The following is a 20855-nucleotide window of genomic DNA, read 5'->3' as shown; positions in this document are numbered from 1 at the left end:
TTAGTGTTTTGGTCCGGGTTTGGTGGCTGAAAGGTGTGGTATGAATTATAGCCTGGTAATGCAGGGGTGCTCTCTGGAACTTTGAACCAGGTCTCTGTCACTGCACAGATGTTGATGTTCTCCATTTTAAGGAGTGCCTCGAGTGAGTGCATTTTGAGGTGTAGACTTCTAGCACTGAGTAGCATTACCCTCAGATTTCGCTTGCTTGTACCTGTTATGGTGGTGAATTTGTCATTTGAACCTTGCCTAAAAAAGACACTACAGGGGTGGCAAGAGCCTTTGCCAGTATCTGGAATCCCAAGGGTGACAGGTGCAGGACATCTCTGGCAAAGCAGTGTGGTCTGTCAAGCATGTTATCCCAGGCAGACAGATACTGGATTCCCTTAGAATGACACCAGAAGCTTAGCCAATTGTTAAAGTCAATCATTTTGTCCTTGTACTGTGATATCATTCTGGGTGATGGCAGGATGCTACTCAGGACTAGGGTCATACCTGCCTGGGCTACAAGATCATAGAGCTCCTCCATGTCTCTTTTCCTGTAGTCCAGGAAGGTACGTCTCAGGTCATTCACACCAACTACTTGTACTGTTGCTGTCTTGTACAGTAATCCAGGGGTCAAAATAAGAATTAATGGTGTAGTTTCCGAGTGGGTTAATCTATGTCATGGAACTAAACAGGAGTGTAACTGAACATAGTGAACCAAGACTGAAGCAGCTCATTTTGAGCTGGGGCATTTCTGGGAAGTTGCACCTGTATAGATCTGTTTGCAAATGACTTTACACTGCTTTTGCTCGATGGTGAAAATGTGTTTCTAGCAATATTGAATACATTTCAGGATTTTGTATAAGAAGCTGGCCTATTACACTACAAAAAAAAAAAAATGACTGATCACAATTGTCATAGTGGACATGGGGAGCATAATACAATCATGGTCAACTGGAGGAGAAGCTATCAAGCAACAGAATTTGGAAAGAACAAAAAAGGGAGAATGTGCCTGTTTTAGATAAATTGTCCAAGACGACAGGTACATCATGGGACTGGATAGAAATGATACAATCATTAGTACTGCCATTAATAATTTAAGCTACTAAAATATGTTACTGTGTGACTAAAAGTTGAATCATTACTTGGAATTTAGTTGGCTTGCAACAGGTGTGTCTGGAGAAGGAAGAGATTCAGAATAGGTAAGGAAAGACTTAGGGCCATGAGAAGGCTATGCGAGGTGGGAATATGCATTAGCAATAAATGAAGCACATCTCTTTGCAAATTAAATTCTAGTTAAGAAAATATGTATGTAACATTTTCAGATACAATTTATTTTCTTGTAAACGTGAGAAAATTATTAATAAAAATGATATAAAAAAGAAAATGCATTGGCTGGGATTTAGAAGGAAATGCCTAATTTCCATGTCTATGAAATGCACAGTGCTACTGCTAGTACAAGAGATGGTAACCCATACACTGGATTGGTACAGGCACCCACCTCATTCACACTTCCATATGCATGCATTCAATTGGCACAAAGCCTAAGGCAGGAAGTATGAACATTCAGACACACAAGCTCATCCCCATACCCTTCAGTTTTCCCCAAGCTTACAGACCGTCCATGATTTTTCCTTTTAAACTTGCTTTTTCCTTCACCATTGACAAATCATGCCAGACATTAGTTTCATATTTTTATTCTTGATTACATGCTTTACGCTGCAAAAAATCTGTTGCTCTATGAACTTTTTTAGTCAGAGTAATATTTCTAAAGTGTTCATGGTGTTTAGTGAGTCCCCTCTATGACAGCCTTTACTCATTAGCCTAAGGGGGAGTTGAGAAGTATGAAAGCCCCTCCCCACACAGACACTCTTCGACCATCAAATCCCCCACATGATTGCACTCATAGACACACTTACTCATTTACACACACACACACACACACACACACACACACACACACACACACACACACACACACGGAACTACTCCACCTATCCTCTAACCTCTTCTGTCACCACCCAGGCAGACACTGTCACACACACTCAGACCCTACAGACATGCACACATGCTGCTACACACATAAACACACCCACATACCTCATTACTACCGGTTCGCTATACCCCACAGCACTTCCCTCTATGCAATCTCTATCAATAAAGTAATGGGTGAACACAGTGTTTTGGCAGTGTTCATTAACGTGGCTGGCCATGTTATGTTAAACCCTTATTGCAGGGATTTCTGAGGGAAAGCACATCCCCAATTATCGTATGCTGCTCCCTGGAATGCCTCATTACCATTGCTTTAGGCCATGACAGCAACCCACCATAATTATTCTGTAGACTGTGTAGAATCACTGTGATTGGGCTGTTTAACAATCAGATGGGGATACTACCAGTGAAAAAATGGATCTATTAGGACTTGCTCCTCGTGGCAGCCCTTCCTGAATCCCAGGGACTTTGTACTCATTAACATGCTACAGCATTATAGAGCATTGTATCCAAAACTGTCTGCAGAAGAAGGAATCACTGCCATCATTTTATACATAATTTAAAATCATCTCACAGAAAACCACTAATGAGGCATTGTGTCTCAGTTTATTAATAAAAACTTGAGAAATATTCTTCAGTACGATATTGCATCCATGATCAAATGTCTAAAATTATGCTCTTAAAATATTTTTTCAACTAATTCAATTAGTTAAAGTGTTCTTTGTCTATATTTATATTAGACAACACAAGCAAGCCAATTGGTACAGGCACACCTGCGATATGTTCACTAGACTAGGCTAGAATGCAGGCTGCAAAAACACTTTCACAGCTACCCTGAAATAGACTGTTTGACATGATGTGCCAGCAGGCAGGTTTCCCTGTTGTGCAAGATTACTGAAAATTTTCAAACTGTATAAAATGAGAGAAGAAAAGAAAATTCCTAGAGAAGTCTGACATGCCACTGAAGCTGAATGTCATAAGCTAAGAGTATTACGAAATGCTTTAAACCCCTCGTACTACATATTGTATGAATAAACAGTATTAATCTTACTGTACCTCTGTTAAATGGACAATTATGAGATGTGTGCTGCAGAATTTGTACAGCTCTTTATTCAGCTATTTAGCAGAAATAAACTGTAGTTAATGAAATAAATCACAAATCTTAAAACAAAGGTAAAAAAAATAAACTGCACCAGCTATTCGATAACCTGCTATGTTTTATATCTTTTAATATTGTATAGTGTGTTTTTTGGTATACAGCCCCATACCCATTTTTTGAGTGTTTTTCTCCCTGCATCTGACCATCAACTACCACCAGTGCCTTCTTCTTGACTGCCAGATCTATCAAGCACAACTGCACCCCCAGACTTATTCCACCCCGTGCTCAGCGTCAGTGAAGAGATCAAGGGCGCCTCAGTGTAGCATCATATTGATGTCAGAGGGTATAGAGTCATTTTAACATTTTCTTGCTTTGGTGCAATTCTGTGGACTTCATCGTATTCTTATTTCATTTGACTAGTTCTGTTTTTCTTTTATTATGAATTTCTGATTTCTTTTTATGTCTGGGTTTGAAACCTGACAGGAATTGTAAAATGTGCTGAAACCTTTCTTTACTTGTATGAGCTTAGTTTAAGTTCTGAGATAATTATTCCAAACTAACTGCTTAGGTACTGCACATCAATCTGTGCTCTGAAGAGCTTCTGCAGCATAATGCCAGAATTCCTGATAAAGGATGCAATGCCAAGCAGGAGGGTTCCCTGACTTTCAGGGAATGCTGTTCACTAGCCTTTTATTCAGAATCTGGCATTAGATCTGATGTTACAGCAACATAAGTTATCTACTTCACACCAGCAGCCTGCCCTGTTGTAGGTAACACAAGTTCTTCCTCATTATAGGATGCCTCTGAAAGGTCAGTAATGGACTATTCAATAAATAGAAGCAAGTCCTTATGATAAATCCAGACTCTGCTTAATTACTACTTATTTCATGAATGCACTTAATCCTTTAGCTCAGGCTCTAATTGTAGGATACCACAGTCAACATAATAATTGATGGATTTTCACAACTGAAACTAAAAAGTAGGAAGTATGAACACTTCTGATGGCTTTTCCTGCTTTTGTTACAACAGTCTGTCAATCTTCCTACTGAAAGAGAGGTACAGGATAGTGGTGGATCTTTAGTTATGTTGCCATTGCAATGGATTGCCTCCTTCAGCTGCCCATGGTCTCCTTCTTTTGACATCATTTAAGCTGTAGTTATGAGTGAGAGGGCTGGTCTCTGTCCCCACCTATTGCAGCTTTCATTTTACTATGTTAATGAGTATGGAAGGACCTCACATTGTGGAATAGCTCCTGGGTAATCTACTTAATATTAACAGCCTCATAAAAACCTATATACTTCAAATATGTTTAAGCCAATAAAAGACAAATATCTTTGCACTATCCAAACCAGAATGAATCAAACTATCTCAGATGCACTGTGCACATATTACAATATTTTCACAAATTAACTCATCATTTTTAATTTCTTATCTTGGTCAAAAATGGACTCCGGATCACAAAATAAACAAATAACTTCCTTGTAGAGTAGTAACACTGAGAGGTGTGTAAAAGAGCGGAAACCACTGCAAATAACGTTCAACAAACCACTCCTTGAGCCAATAACCTACGACCATAAGTAAAAAAACACCTTTATTCGATCCACATAAAATTATTGTACTGTGCAAAATTTAATCCACAAAAGCAGATCAATAATCCACTGTGTAGGAATAATCCACAAAACAGGTCAAGCGCTTTTGTCGATAGACTTCATCAGAACAGTTAATAATGGATACTGAAACCATTTATATATATACCTGTTATATGTTGGTAGCTGCTGGAAAGAAATACTGAATTCCTGTACAGTGCAACAGATGTTTAATCTAGGCGTCTATAAAACAGAAAGTCAACGAGGCCAGTCTACTCTGCTGTTTTGTAGCAAGCTCTTCATTTAAACATCTGTTGCACTGTACAGGAATTCAGTATTTCTTTCCAGCAGCTACCAACATATAACAGGTATATATATATATATATATAAATGGTTTCAGTATCCATTATTAACTGTTCTGATGAAGTCTATCGACGAAAGCGCTTGACCTGTTTTGTGGATTATTCCTACACAGTGGATTATTGATCTGCTTTTGTGGATTAAATTTTGCACAGTCAATAATTTTATGTGGATCGAATAAAGGTGTTTTTTTTACTTATGGTCCTAGGTTATTGGCTCAAGGAGTGGTTCATTGAACGTTATTCCTTGTAGAGTAGAATCAATTGCTCTTGTGGGTATTACTCGAAATCTAAGAAGCTTATTCATTCTTTCCCTAAATATGCTTTCATGTCAAGTCATCAAAGGTAATTTCAGCGAATGGAAAAAAAAAATGAAAAATGTTGATGAAACTACCTTTGAAGAACAACTCAACAATCTTGTTTTTGCAGGGGGGCAGACCTACAGCCCTCAGGACTTAAATACATCAACTATGAGGTTGACCAACACTGGAGAAAAAGCAATCTCCAGTGTTGGTGAAAGTAATTTCAGAGAACAGCACTCATTAATTTTTCATTCACCAAAATTACATTCCGTGTCTATACTCAGCACTAATCAGGCCCATAGCTGAGTATAATGCCCCATTCAGCATGTACCATACAAAGCACTTTCAGCAATTGGAGAGACCTCAGAGAAGATCAAGGGACTCCAGCACATGCCTTAAACAGACTGACTAAAGTCCCTCTCACTATACTCTGTATCATATAGACTTCTTAGTGGAGACTTATGCCTGGCTTACAGAGCAATCTGAGATGCATACCTAATGAACTTGCTGCACATCTGTAAATCAAACGGGACTAGAGCTACTCACTCCAGGGATCTAATATGGCCTGCGACTTAAATAGGATATGTTGGAGGGATAGATTTGTCTCACAGTGACTGCCGCATCTTTGGAATAGGCTACCAATTCATGTGAAACAGAGCACCTCTATGACACTGTTCAATAGGAACTTGAACGAGTGGATGGGGCACCATAAATTCTTACCAGGGATAGCACCCACAACCCTGCTTGACATGGGCAGTCATTATTAAATGCAATCCTAGGTACTGACTAGTGTATCTGTGGTATTACATTTGGATGAAATGTCTAGGCTTGAAATGACCTCCTGGTCGATAGCCTAGTAAACCTCTATTATCCTATGATGACATGAAGAGCTCCCCTAAAAATGCATGTTATCCATCTGTAGGTTGCAAGCAAGCTGTAATTTATCCTAGCTTGCAGTAGGTGCTAGACAGAGAACCATTCATTTACAGGATGCTGTCCATTACAAGAAGTACACACACACAGTTGCACCATTAAGTATGCCTTTGGGTAGTTTAGGAAGGTCACCATTTGACTTTGTTTTTGCCAAAGGGGATGACTATACACTTTTTGGTGTTTAGCTTGAGGCCATGGCTCTGGCACCAGTTGTCTGTTTCTATGAGGCCCTTTTGTAGAATGCTTGTGTCGGCTGGAGAGTCTATTATGGTGACCAGTTTGCAGTCATTTGCAAACTTGGTCAGCCACAGTCCTTCCGTGTTAGCCTGTACCTCCGAGAAATATATACCGAACAAGAGAGGTCCCAGGACTGAGCCTTGTGGGATGCCACTTGTAACTGGTTTGGAGTCTGACATGGCTCCAGCAATTCTAACCATGTGGGTTCTGTCCTTGAGCCAGTTTGCAACCCATCTAGTGACATAGGGGTTTATATTTAAGCTGGTGAGCTTATCTATAATGCCCGAGTGGGTATTGTATCGAAGGCTTTTGCAAGGTCCAGATAGGCTGTGTGGACCACCTTCCCCTCGTCAATGGCCTTGGTGACTGTTTCAAAGAAATTGACCCGGTTTAAGAGGCATGATCTGCCCTTAACAAAGCTGAACTGGGTAGGATCCAGTGTTTGTAGGTCCCCAATATCTTTATTTATGAGGTCCATGATGATCCTTTCCATAGCTTTGCAGACCAAGCTAGTCAAGCTTATGGGGCGATAGTTTCCAGAATCCGTTGAGGCACCACCTTTGTGGAGAGGGACTACTGTTGCTGTACGCCACTCTTTGGGTACATATCCTGTAGTAAGGCTGAGATTGAACAGTAGTTTTATGTTTGGGTTTAGTTCTTCTTGAAGTTCATGTAGGATGCAGCCCGGGACACCGTCTGGTCCCATTGATGCTGTGTTTTTTGCTTTAGAGAGGGCGGCTCTTACCTGAGCATCTGAGATGTCAGGGGGCAGCACTCTGCTGGGATAGATATTTGCCCTTTTGGTGGGGAAGGGGGGAGAAGTTTGCGCTGAACCTGTCAGCTAGGATGTTGGCAATGTCTGTGGGTTTGGTGTATTTTTTGTCATTTTGGACTAATTCTGAGCATATCTGGGAATTCCCACCCAGGTTCCTAACATAACTAAAGAAAGCCTTGTGATTATCCTTAGTGTCCTGTGCAATTTTTCTCTCGAAGCTGGCCTTAGACGATTTTATGAGTGCCCATAGTTTTTTGCTAATTATGATCAGAGATGCCTTCCCTTTTTGGGATTTTGCTCTATCATGTAGTAGCTTCCTCCTTCTATTGTATAGTTTGTTTATGGCTGGGGTCCACCAGACAGGAAGCCTAACTTTGGAGGATTGGGTCTTGGTTTTATTTGGGATTGCATGATCCATGCATTCCTGAAGGTGTTCATAGAATGCGTTTATAAAGGATTCTGCGGTCTGGGCCGTATTTTCCACAGGCCCGGGGGCTTTGAAGGATTCCACCTCAGTTTTGAGGAGTGTGACATTTGCTTTAGAGAAGTTTTTCACTGTGATTTTCTGGGCAGGGGCTGGGGTCAGGATGTGAATATCTAGTGAGATTAGTTTATGGTCTGATCTTACCAGTGAGGGATACACTTCTGGTCTGGACCATAGAGTCCCCATGTTGGTGATGATCAGGTCCAGTATGTTTTCCCCTCTTGTGGGAGTGGCAACAAGTTGTTCCATAGCATTTGAGTTTATAAATTCTAGGAACCTTTGGGCTAGGGTGTTGGAGCTAGAGTAATGCTCCCAGTCTATGTTAGAGTATTTGAAGTCACCTAATATAATGGTGTTTGGAGAGACCTTCAAATTTTCCAGTGCTCTCAGGAAGGCCGAGTGGGGTTCCTGGGTTTGGGAGGGTGGTCTGTAGCAGGCTATAAACTGGAAGGCAGTTTTACCCACTGTTAGTTGCACATGGATAGTCTCTGATGCTTCGTGCTGTGCCACCAACCTGGAGGTGTGGGTATCTTTGACGAATATTGATACTCCCCCTCCTTTTGTGGTTCGGTCCAAGTTTTGGGGCCAAAAAACATGATATGAGGAATAACCTGGTAGTGCTGGGGTGCTCTTGGGAGCCTTGAACCAGGTTTCTGTTACTGCACAGATATCGATGTTCTACATGCTAAGGAGAGTTTCGAGTGCGTGCATCTTGAGGTTTAGACTTCTGGCGTTGAGTAGCATTACTCTTAGTTTCATATCCCTTGTGATACCTATGGAGGTGGATTTGTCTTTTGAGCCTTGCCTAAAAAAGGCACTATGGGGGTGGCAAGAGCCATTGCCAATATCCAAAAGCCCAGGGGTGACAGGTGCAAGCCGTCCCTAGTGAAGCATCGTGGCTTGTCGAGCATGTCATCCCAGGCAGACAGGCATTGGATCCCCTTTGAATGACACCAATACTTAAGCCAATTGTTGAAATTGATCATCTTGTCTTCATATTGTGGCATCATTCTTGGTGAGGGTAAGATGCTACTCAAGGTCAGGGTCATACCAGCCTGGGCTACATGCTCAGAGAGCTCCTCTATGTCTCTTTTCATGTAGTCCAGGGAGGTACATCTCAGGTCATTCACACTAGCATGGACAATGACTGAGTCATATTTGTGCTTGTCTTGGAGTGACCTGGATGCTTGTGTTATGTGGTGGATCCTAGCGCCCGACAGGCAGCTCACTGTGACCTTCTCCTTGTTCAGCCTGGTGAGCGGGACGTCAGTGTGCCTTACGATAGAGTCACCTATTACAAGTGTATCAGGTGTGTTGTTTAGCCTTAAGGGCTGTGACTGTTTGGCACACTGGCTTTGTGAGCTATGTGTTGCACGTGTTTTGTTTTGGGGTAGCGGTTGCTTGGGTGTCTGCTTTGGAGGTCTCTGCTGCTTAGGCAGATTTTTATTTAGAGCCTCTGAGTATGTTTTTGTGTGTTTATGTGTTTGGTTTGCTGTCGTGGTAGGTCTATGTGAGACTGGAATTGTAGTGAGTGTGGTTTCCTTCTCCTCCTGACTGGTTACGCCAGTACTGAGTTGAGAGAGCTTAGCCTCCAGTTTGGCTATATGGTTGCATCTCTCACATGTGTTGGAATTTGTTGGGAACAGTCACAATTTGGAAAGGCTTTTTTAATTTAAGATACAGCTTAGGGTTAGAGTTAGAGGCAGGGTAAAGGTTAAGGTTAGGGTTAGTGTTTGCACACATTATGAAGGAGGAGCAAAGGGTGGCTTCACCCCTCTGTTCCACTTTACCCCGAACTCTAATGCATCTTAAATTAAAAAAAATATCTTTCCATATATTGTCACTAAGCAAGACAGCTCTGACAGTCACCACCATTACACGCACACACACACACACACACACACACACACACACACACACACACACACACACACACACACACACATATACACAAAGTCTATCCCCTACATGCCTCTCAACCTCTTAGTGCTAGAAATATGGACAAAGCCTGACAAAATGGGGGGAGAAAGGACCAAAAATAGGGACAGACTTTAAATATTGCTTTTATAAACATAGAAAGTTGCTACAATAATAGGGTTTGTTAACATACATTTTCTGAAGGAGTTGGAAGTCTTAACTCAAATGCATATCATTATTTAGTGACTTCAGTCCTCAGATCATCCCAGTGATTTGACAGAAAATCACAAATTTTATGAGGAACAGACCAAAAATATGATGCAAAAATCTGGACAGTTGAGTGATATGATCCCCTAACCTAATCCTCTAATCCAAAGCAGTCACAATCGCATACACTTAATCTACACCCTTATCTAACACTTACTCTAACCCTAACCCACAAACATTCGGAAACATACACATGCACTGAATACATATCACATAAACTTGTTTCTATGAAGCACATACATGACAAATCATCTGTTCAATAAACCAGACTCTGCATTTCCACCTGTTGATCAAAGCAATTGTTGACCAAACAATCAGAAACTCTCATCTTAAGATGAGCATATTCTTTACTAAGGGAAGAGCCTCCCTCAAATTGACTATATGATATCCTGCACTGCTGAGTATCCCATCCATCTGGAGATTTACATTCAAGCAAGCTCTTTTTTTCACCTGGGATTGTGTACTCTATCCCACAAAAGCATCTGGGAAACCACTTGTAAATGCATAACTAATAACTTTGATCTAGCAATAAAGAAATATTTGGACTTGAAAATTAATGAAGAAAAAACTTGTAGCAAGAGAAAGGCAACTCTGTATTAACATTAAAATTCATAGACTGAAAATAAGCTGCTTGGAAATGTAGCAATAGAGGCATTTAAGCCCCAAAGCCTCAGGAGGCACGTCAGCTTCTTAAGCCGGTAGCTAATTCAATCTCACCCTCCACCTGTAAATGGCTAGAATAGAAGTGACTACACACAATGACAATCTTGCCGAAATGCCTCATGATAAACTTACTGTTTCATTAAATTCAAGAACTTCATCAGTTTGTAAGCACAACATGGTAGGTTAAGGCTGTAATTTGTTAACAAGCTCTAGTTTGTGGTTCTGCATTTGATTCCCTTAATCTTTAATTGCATCCTGTATAACTCCAAACTAGTCATTTAAAAGAATAGTACTCGTATGTTGTACCAGTGAAAACAGAACTTTTGTTCAGCAGTTCTTCTACTTCTTCTGGCTTTTCCTGGTTAGGGGTCATCACAGTGGATCACTGTCCGCTTATGGTTGGCAGTGGAGTTTTACAGTGTCGAGTTGCTAGCCCAGTGCCCAACCTTCCGCAGAAGACACACAGACATGCACTCATGCCTAGGGCCAATTTAGTGTGTCCAATCTACCTACAGCATGTCTTTGGGATGTGGGAGGAAACCAGAGCACCCGGAGGAAACCCACGCGACCACAGGGAGGACATGCAGACTCTGCACAGAAGGCACCCCAGCCAAGGATCGAACTGGAGAACCTCTTGCTGTGAGGTGACAATGCTAACCACTGCACCACCATGGCCGCCCTTTGTCCAGCAGTTCTACACACTTAAATTAATCACCAAATAAGAAACTGCTCTTCACTCCTGGAATGCAATAAAGTCCGGTGTCATATCCTAGTCATTGCCCCTTTATGCTGAAGTTTGTCTTATCTGCATATTTTCAATTGTCCAGAAATTCACAGACTGCGCAGATGTTTTTCCTCATATTTTTATGGTCCTCATAAAATTTGTGGTTTTCTGGCAAATCATTGAGGATTGAAGTTACTAAATTATGACAGATATGAATTTCAGATGTCATATGCTTCATGTCCTTCAGAAAATGCATGCCAACACAAAATCTGTCATTCTATCAACTGTCTAAGTTTATATAGGTTTATACAAAAATATTTGAATCTATCTCTGACATATCTCTCAACTTCTTAGCATGAAATCTGGCCATAGCCAGAAATAATGGGTGAACAAAGGCAGAAAAAGAGGGACCATACCTTTCAACCTTTTCAGCCTATCTTTCAACCAGTTAGTATAAGAAATCTGAACAAAACCTACAATAATGAGGGGACAAATAACCAAAAATAGGGACAAATTTTAAATATTGTTCTTATAAACTTAAAAAAAGTTGCTAAAATAACAGGATTTGTGTTAACATGTATTTCTGAAGGATATGAGTTCTGAAACTCAAATGTATGTCATTATTTTACTGATTTGAATCCACAGTGACTTGCCAGAGAACCACACATTTTATGAGAAACAGACGAAAAAATATGAGGCAAAATCTGGATATTCTATGAAAATCTGGACAGTTAAGAGGAAGGATAGACACATATTTTAAATACTGTTCTTATAAACTTAGAAAGTGACTAGAATAACAGATTTTGTGGTAGCATGCTTTTTCTGAAGGATGTTGAAGTGACAGCCTGACCCCATGTGCAAAAATGGTAAAAGGGGATGCAGATGAATGGATGGATGGATGAATTGTGAAACATAAATGCCTTATCATTATTCAGTGACTCAAATTTTCAATGATTTGCTAAAAATCCTCTAATTCTATGAGGAACAGACCAAAAATATGAGGCAAAAGTCTGGACATTCTGTAAAAATCTGGACAGCTGAATGGTGTGGTCTCTAAATTTGGACATTTGTCCCTCCATTATTTTTGGTTTTGTTCAGAATTATCGCACTAACAGTTTCAGAGGCGTGCTTATTTGGGGGAAATAAAAATGCTGCTGTACAATGACTAAAATAATTTCCTTTATAGGTTCATAGGTGTGTACTAGGCTAATGGCCCTGGGTCCTTTACAAGCCTAGCCTATAGGATTAACCTGACATCGTGCCACCTGACCTTAGTTCCCAGTGTCTCTGTTGAGTAGAGCCACTGGCATGATCCCCAGGGTGAATTTTCTATTTCCCATCCACTCATCAAGAGTTCTCTTGAAGAGGACCAGTGAGGTGCTCTGCTTGACATGTATTGGAAGTCTATTCCATAGCATGGGCAGTCTCTGGGTTATGAACCTGTCCCTCCAGCATGTTCTGTTGAATATGGTAATGAGGTTGAGGTCTCTGGAGTATTTAGGTTTACTTTCTTTTCTTTTTTTGGCACCTGGAGTATAATAACCAGTTCTAGAGCTAGAGGTGGCACGTAAGAGCTTGTTGTTTTTTTTATTTGTTCAGATTTTCTATGTACTTAACACAATGTCAGAGATATTGAGTTTCTAGATTCTGTACTTAGTTCACAAGGCTGCTACTGTTATCATTAATACCTTCATCACAACATAGTTCAGTCACGGCTTGTATCATAAAAATGGAGCGAAAGCATGCCGATGTGTAACATAAGATTTCAGAAATCTGATGTCGATGACAAACCACTGCGGGAAGTAAAAATAAAGTTTCCCCACTACAAGAAATACGACACAGATGCTTCTCTAAGGAACAAAGAGGAGACCTTGAGATTTAAGCCCTTTGGACATTTAAGCCTCCCTTGTCTCAGTAATCCCTCCCAAAAAGGTAAGTAGGTTACCTCAACATCTTTTGCTGCATTTTGTACAACATTACTACTCTGCTTGTAAATGGTGATGATGATCATGTGACTAATCTTCTTACAGATTTGCTGCAATATTCAGTTGTAAAGGTCAGGGACTCGGGAGATTGTACATTACCTGCTGATACTGCAAGATCAGATGTCTGTACTTTCTCTTCTACACCAGGCATTAAATTACTGGTCCATTATTGAATGATCAGTGAATACGAGGGGGTGTTACACTGCTTGTGTGTCATACCTCAGATGAGTTCTGAAAGTGTGCAGGTGTCTGCCTGATACTGTGGTCATACATAAGGATGGTACACTTCTCTTCAGCAATAGCTTATATCTGAAAATGCCCAGAATGAGTCATACATCTTCTGGGGGTTGCCAAATAAATGAAGATAATCCTTTTGTATCCTCAAGTTGCAGTTTCATGCTGTAACAGTAGCTTATAAGTTCACAAGTAAGTACTATTACATCAGTGAACAGACCATTATGAGCCTCGCCAATAGAATATTTTCAAAAACTCACTGCATCAAGAAAGGTAATTCAAGATAAACTAAGGAATAGTTTGAAGTTGATACATGAGGATATGAATGTATTGTATCAGAACAACTTCCCTGTATTCCTCCCTTATCCAGCCCATCATTGAGTATAACTTCCATTTCGGCATGTACCACATGAAGCACATATAGCAGCTGGAGACAGAGGTTCCTGGCCAAGAGAATCCAGGGCTTCAAAAATCTATCCTACACCAATAGGCTAAATGCCTTGTCGCTCTACTCCGTCTCATACAGATTCCTCAGAGGTGATCTATGTCTGGCATACAGAGCAATCTGACCTCACCTTGATGAAATTGCTGCATATCCGCAAGCCAAACTCCACTCACATGATCCGCATGCAAAAACTCAACTTGGTCTGCAACATCAATAGGACTTGCTGGCAGGACAGATTTGTCTCCCAAAGATTCTCCCATCTGTGGAATAGACTCCCTCTCCACTTCAAGCAGAGTACCTAATTATCCCTTTTTAAGAGGAACCTGGATGACTTGATGAAGAATAGAAAATACACCTCTGAGATTCCACCTGTGTCCCTACTGGACAGGGGCATTGGGTACGGACTAGTGGGAGTATGGGCTAATTTATTGGCTAGGCTTATAAGGGCCAGTAGCCTAGTAAATTGCTATGATCCTATGTTATGAACTTGCTATGAACAATGAGTTTTATTTAGCTGCTAATGAAAGTTTATTTCCTTTAACTGTGAATTTGATGAACCATTTATTCTGTGAAGGAATAGAAGGTCAAGGGGGGTCAGAACTTTCATGGCTCAAAAGGTTAGTAGACATCGATTACCATGGAGGACTTTGTAAGTTCTCTGAAGGTGGTGATATGTTGAAACAAATATATGCCAGTTGGGGCATTATATTTAATAATAAATTTGATGAAATATGAGTAAAGGGGAATTAAGACTTCTTTAGCTATAAAGAAAACATCCTTTGAAAACTAATGAGACAGATGTAAGATGTTCCTACCTACTGTGGAGACTTGATAGTCAAAATGTCAAGAATTATCAACAAGAGAACCTAGATCCCTTACAACAGTGTCTGACTGGAGGGATATAAAACCTGTGTGGTATGATATGAAAATGTTTTGTGTATTAAAAAGAACTATACAAAATCTTTATGCTTAGTGTGAGATTGTTGTTATTATGCAAGTTATAAATATAGTCTACCCCATGTTGGAGCAATTTTGAACCTACCTCTCAACCTCCAAGCATTAAAAATCATAGCAGAGATGCAGAAAGAAGAGCACTTTCTTATTTTTCACAATAGAAGTTGTTTATGTATTAAACAGTTGATTATTAGTGGAAGGCTTCATTTAATTTATTTAACAAGTTTATGCATCCATAAACAGGTATGACTTTATGAGGAACATAATAAAGAAGAAGGAGCAAGGCTAAATTTAAGGGCCAAAATTGTAGCACTGTGCCTAAATCATAGCAGTTGAGAGGCATGATTGTGAGTCAGCTGGATATCAAATAACAACACAGTTTACACTTTTCTGCAAACAAGAAGTGTTGGCCTGAAGGTTTGAGAAATAGATGCCAAATAGGAAAGGGCCAAGCAAGCACTGAAGTCTGTGATACATTCCTGGCAACTTTTTTGCTTTCACGTGTAAAACGTGACTCTAACCACATGGCTCTGTCAGACAACCAGTTAGCTAGCTGCCACACAACATAACAATTTATATTCAGATGTGTAAGTCTCTCAGTGATGCCTGCATATCATATAATGTCAAAAGCCTTTACCTGATCCAGATGTGCTGCATACACTACACAACAGCTATCCTCTGCTTCAGTAAGTCTTTCAAATAAATGAGTGAGGATAAAGAGGTAAGAGCTGTCTTTCACAGCGTTGAATTAATGAGGGTCTAGGGTAAAGAGATTTTCAATGTCCAGATTAATGACATCTAAGGTAATACATTTCATAGCTTTACATGTCAGTCTAATGATACTAATGGGTTTACAGTCACCAGGCTCTATGGTTGGGCTAACATTGAGAAACTGCACTGCAGTGGCTGTTTTCCAAGCTTTGGGAATGCAGTAAGGGGAGAGGCTTAGATTAAAGAGGTTAAGCAGAGGTATAGATAATCCTTTTTTGCACTGATAATCAGGCAATGTGATATGTTATCAGTGGATGAGGTGTACTTATCTTTAGAGAGAGCAAAGACAACTTGTTCCATAGTAATTAAAGGGCGAGGTTGGGAGTGTGGAATATCTCTAACTGTGGATAGGGAACAATGTATTCTAAATTCGTGATAGGGTAGGATATTAGTTGTTTCCTTTGGGTCAGATTGGGCACTATTGCTGTAGACATTTGTCGGTGTTAGGATGTGATTAGGATATTAGTGATAATGGTGACAGTGTATTGAACTAACTCACTACAGAATCAAGGGACTCAGTATCTGATTCTGTCTGAACTGTATAGACATGTTTGGCTTCACAGGCTACTGCAAGTTCATATTCATCTTTAAATTCCCTAAATGGTTCATTTCAGCTTGGTGATCTCTATCTTAACTTCTTACAATGGCATTGTATTCCGGCATCTGTACTATTAACTCGCCACTCAAAAGTGGGACCTTATCTAAACCTGGGAAATGGGCAGTTAATGTTTCTTTCCTTTAGAGAAGAGGTCATTTCTGGAAGGATGATAATGCACCAATATTCAACCACCTGTGTGGGGAAAAAGTTCGCAGAGAGCCACTGGAACATGAAAACAGTTTTAGACTTCGGACCCTGGCACATGACAGCCACAGAGGTTAACTGTGACCTCACCTAATTCATAGTAAGGTTTTGTTTACATAACATGGACTAAAATTTTCATGACAGAGTCATCTGTTTGAAGTTCATCACTGTTAGATACACTAGTATCTTCTCGGCTTGGAATACAACCTGATGAACTTATCTAATTCATGTTTATTAGTACAAAATTAAATAAATGGCAGTGGTTTCAAATGATGCCTCAAAGGTCTTTAATTCCATAACTTACTTATTCCAGCCTTCTCCTTCATGATGCAACATTGTCTCGATTAGGCAAAATACTATGCTACTAGGACATTACTTGATACACAGAATTTTTGTCAGCCTTATAGAAAACTTCAAACAGGAGAAAAATCTGTGTGTTACAACTGGAGAAAGTATAAGGTATTGGGATGACTGACAGGGATGACAGTAAGAATGAACCAATTGTTAGGATGCATATCCAAAGGTGTATCTCCCAGGTGGTAGAAGAAGGGAAGATGTTCTTCTGGCAAACCTTTCAAAGATCAAGATGTTAAACTTGGCACAAATGTGAAGGTCTTATTCAGAGATAGAGAGAACAAGATTGTAAATCTGGAGTGGGTACAGAAAAAGGCAACCCAGGTGATGTATGTGAAAGTTGGGAATTGCATATGAAGAGAAGTTTGCAAGCAGGAAAAATGGGTGGCATGATATGGGTATATAAAGCATTAAAGGGGATTGTACATGGAATTGGACTGGACAGAATGACAGGAGGACACACAAATACAAGATTAAGGTAACTCAGTTCAACACACACATTAATAAATACTTGTTTACTGAGTGAGAGTAGCAGGCAGGTAATCTGCATTACCAAAATGTGTTGTAAACTCTAAGACAACCGAGAAACTTTAAAACAAACTTCAATATCCAGAGAGAAGAGTAAGAAAAAAGGGAGGGCAGGTGTCCTGAGCTAGCTACAACTCTCAGGAAGACCACTGAGACAATCCATCTTCCTTCATTGTTATGCTTTGTTGTGATCATCAGTGAAGGAGGTAGTTAAGAAGAGAGAGTTTATGTTGAAAACTTAGTGAAAGATAAAGATATGAGACTATAGCATTAGTACTGCAGAGATATCAGAATGAATTATATAACATCAGAAAGTGCAGGTGGCATAGTCACATGTATGAGAAATGCAGGTGGAGAAGCCCCTTCCACCCCCTCCAACTCTAGATCCCCAATGTGTAACATAGGGTATTGCTGAACTGTTGTATCCATCAGGGAAGTGAAAGCCATTAAACCTGACTCACTGTCATGTTGAAAATAATATCCCACTTCCGCTTTCTATAAAATGCCCTAGTACAGATATCATAGTCACATGTTTTTCAGCATAGCATATTTTTGTTTATTCCTTTGTTTCATTCAGCATCTTACCTTTATAGTCAATATGTATCTGCTCTATACTCCAAATATCTGTTTTTCTCCTTATTACGTAGATGATTGGATAATTCATTTCATCTGCATGTTAGTCTGTGTAGTTTCTTTTGAAAAGTGTAACATCCATGAGCTCCAGAAATTACAGCTTGATATAATAATTGTTCCAATAATTTTATTGATAATGTCAATAGATACAGATTATACAGATTTTCATCTATCTTTCTGTTGATCACATATATGTCCTCTGTGTATGGTAGCACCATGGGATGGGACACAACAGGACGAGTATCAATTTTAGCACAATAAATACTATTTTATTTTTTTTTAATTTTTTTTTAACCAAGTTGTCTTTCAGAGTGGAAGATAGAGAGAACTATCAAGTTAAATGACTTACTCTTAGTCATACAGTACATAAATAGAAAAGAGGAAATTTCAACCCAGGATTACATTTGCTAACATCTCCCAGCCTTAATTGTTTGCACCCAACTACCATTTATTCTTTGTCAGGAGATATTCCATCTATGACACTGAGTCATAAAGACAAGCTTTTTCTTCTAGTAACATTAGAAAATATTGCTGTTATTCAAGACTAAAGTTATCATGTTCAAGTGACTTTTGCAGAAGAAAATACCATTTTGAAACATGTGCTGTAACGTGCATCACTATGTTGGATGCCTGATATGGACAGATACATGGTCTTATATATATATGTTGTCTAAATCTGTAGAGAAATATGTATGTGATTTACAATCTTTTTAAAGACTTCAGAAGACGGTATGTTTCTTAGGTAGTTCAGTTAGTAATGTCTAGAAAGAAACTGTAGCCATAAAAAGGCTGCAGAATTTGAATTTTGGGAGCTGTCATGGTGTTTTTGCAATTAGTAATTTAACAGCATATTTTAAATTACCCTTGTAGGTGTGATTACAGGTAATGGCAACATTTACTGAAATCTATCTATATACACCTCTGTGATGATGAGAGGTAGTGCCAGCTATGCCATGCCACAGAAAGTAGGGCTGTGCATGTGTAACATATGCTAGCAGAGCTAGCTAGAGTTTTGTAATGAATTTTATGTCATTTGAATATCAAACTGATTTGTACAGATGCTTGTGTTAAAATGTATTTGTAAAGTTGCTTGTGTTAAAAACATATCAACAGTGGATCCTGTTCAACAGAAAAGAAATATACACGTATGTCAGACTTTATTGTAACTGATGACATGTATTGTATATATGCTAAGAGAGGATGGTGTAAGGGAAGGGGTTAAGCTCAGTCTAGCTAACCTTAAGATAGATAGCCTGGGGTGTGCCTAAGATGCTGACTAACAGTTTCAGAGGCGTGCTTATTTGGGAGAAATAAAAATGCTGCTGTACAATAACTAAAATAATTTCCTTTATAGGTTCATAGGTGTGTACTAGGCTAATGACCCTGGAGGCTTTACAAGCCTAGCCCATAGGATTAACCTGGCATCGTGCCACCTGACCTTAGTTCCCAGTGCCTCTGTTGAGTAGAGCCACTGGCATGATCCCCAGGGTGAATTTTCTATTTCCCATCCACTCATCAAGAGTTCTCTTGAAGAGGGCCAGTTACATCTTTTTACCCATGTTCTATATCTTTTACCTGGAGTGTTTTTATTAATTCTTGTTATATTACTATGCTCAGCATACATGATGTAACCTGTTTTTTTTATTATGCTGGATGTACTGTATTTGTATAACTTGATGTTGGAGCTTTTCTCCCCGGGCCTCCGCTGAAAATGGACCTGGTCCAGTCGGAATTTCCCGGTTAACAAATGTAAAATAAATAAATAATAAATAAACTTAAAGTGTTCTATGGGATTATATCAAAGATTTGTTTTCTTAATTTTCTAATATTTCTATGGGATTATATCTAATATTTGTTTTCTTAATTTTCTAATATTTTCCTGTCAAATCTTTATCTGGAGATTCATTCATATATTTAGTTTGGAAATGAGTCACCTAAAAGCAACTTCACAAGACTCTTTTTGTAAAGGAGCTTTAGTCAGTCCTTACAAATATCTAGGAGTTTTCCATGAAGTTGGATAAAATGGATGCTAAACTAGATAACGTCAAAGAAAAATGCTTTAAAAAAATGAATCAAATCTGAAAAGCTCTACAACAACTGAAGTCTCAAACATCTGGTATCAAGGACTATTTAAATGACATAGAAAGGAGACTAAATAAAGACGAACAACATTACTAAATTGTTACTAAAACAAAATATGCTTTTCCTGAACAAAACTGATGACCTAGAGAATAGGTCCCATAGAAATAATATCTATATCTTTGGTTTACCAAAAAAAAAATAGAAGGGAATAACATAGTAAGCTTTTTGACAGCCTGGCTCCATAAAATACCAGACTTACCTGAAGCAATGTCATTCCACTCCAAGAACTACAATAGTCAGATTTGTTTCTTCTCAGGACAATGAATTAATCCTTAAAACTGCCTGGGCAAAATCACCACTCAAAATAGATGATAAAACAATTACTTTTGACAATGATAATTCTGCAGCTGTCATCTCTAAAAGAAAAAAAAAGTGTCTTTATTTCAATCAGAGAGCTTTGTTTCCTGCCAGTTTGAAAAATTTTCTTCCTGATGATACTAGATTTTTTGAAGACCCTGATGCTGCTTTATCATTTATGTAGACAGAAAATATCTTAAAACAAGTGGAAGAAATGGACTAGAACGACATATACTTCAAGAGACAGGCAGAAAGAACAAGTTGGAAGGTAAAGAGAAGAAGGTAAAAGAGCAGTAATTTAACATCACATATGTTTTACTTGGTATAAATAGCAGTTTATATTATATTTTTATTTCCTTAAACATGTGAGCAAGTTACATTCAACTGCTT

The sequence above is a fragment of the Protopterus annectens genome, chromosome 1.part2 (genome assembly GCF_019279795.1).
Source record: "Protopterus annectens isolate FY-2018-M chromosome 1.part2, PAN1.0, whole genome shotgun sequence".
In the NCBI taxonomy this organism is placed as follows: domain Eukaryota; kingdom Metazoa; phylum Chordata; order Ceratodontiformes; family Protopteridae; genus Protopterus; species Protopterus annectens.
The sequence above is the reverse complement of the archived record's forward strand: the minus strand, read 5'-3'. Positions refer to the sequence as shown.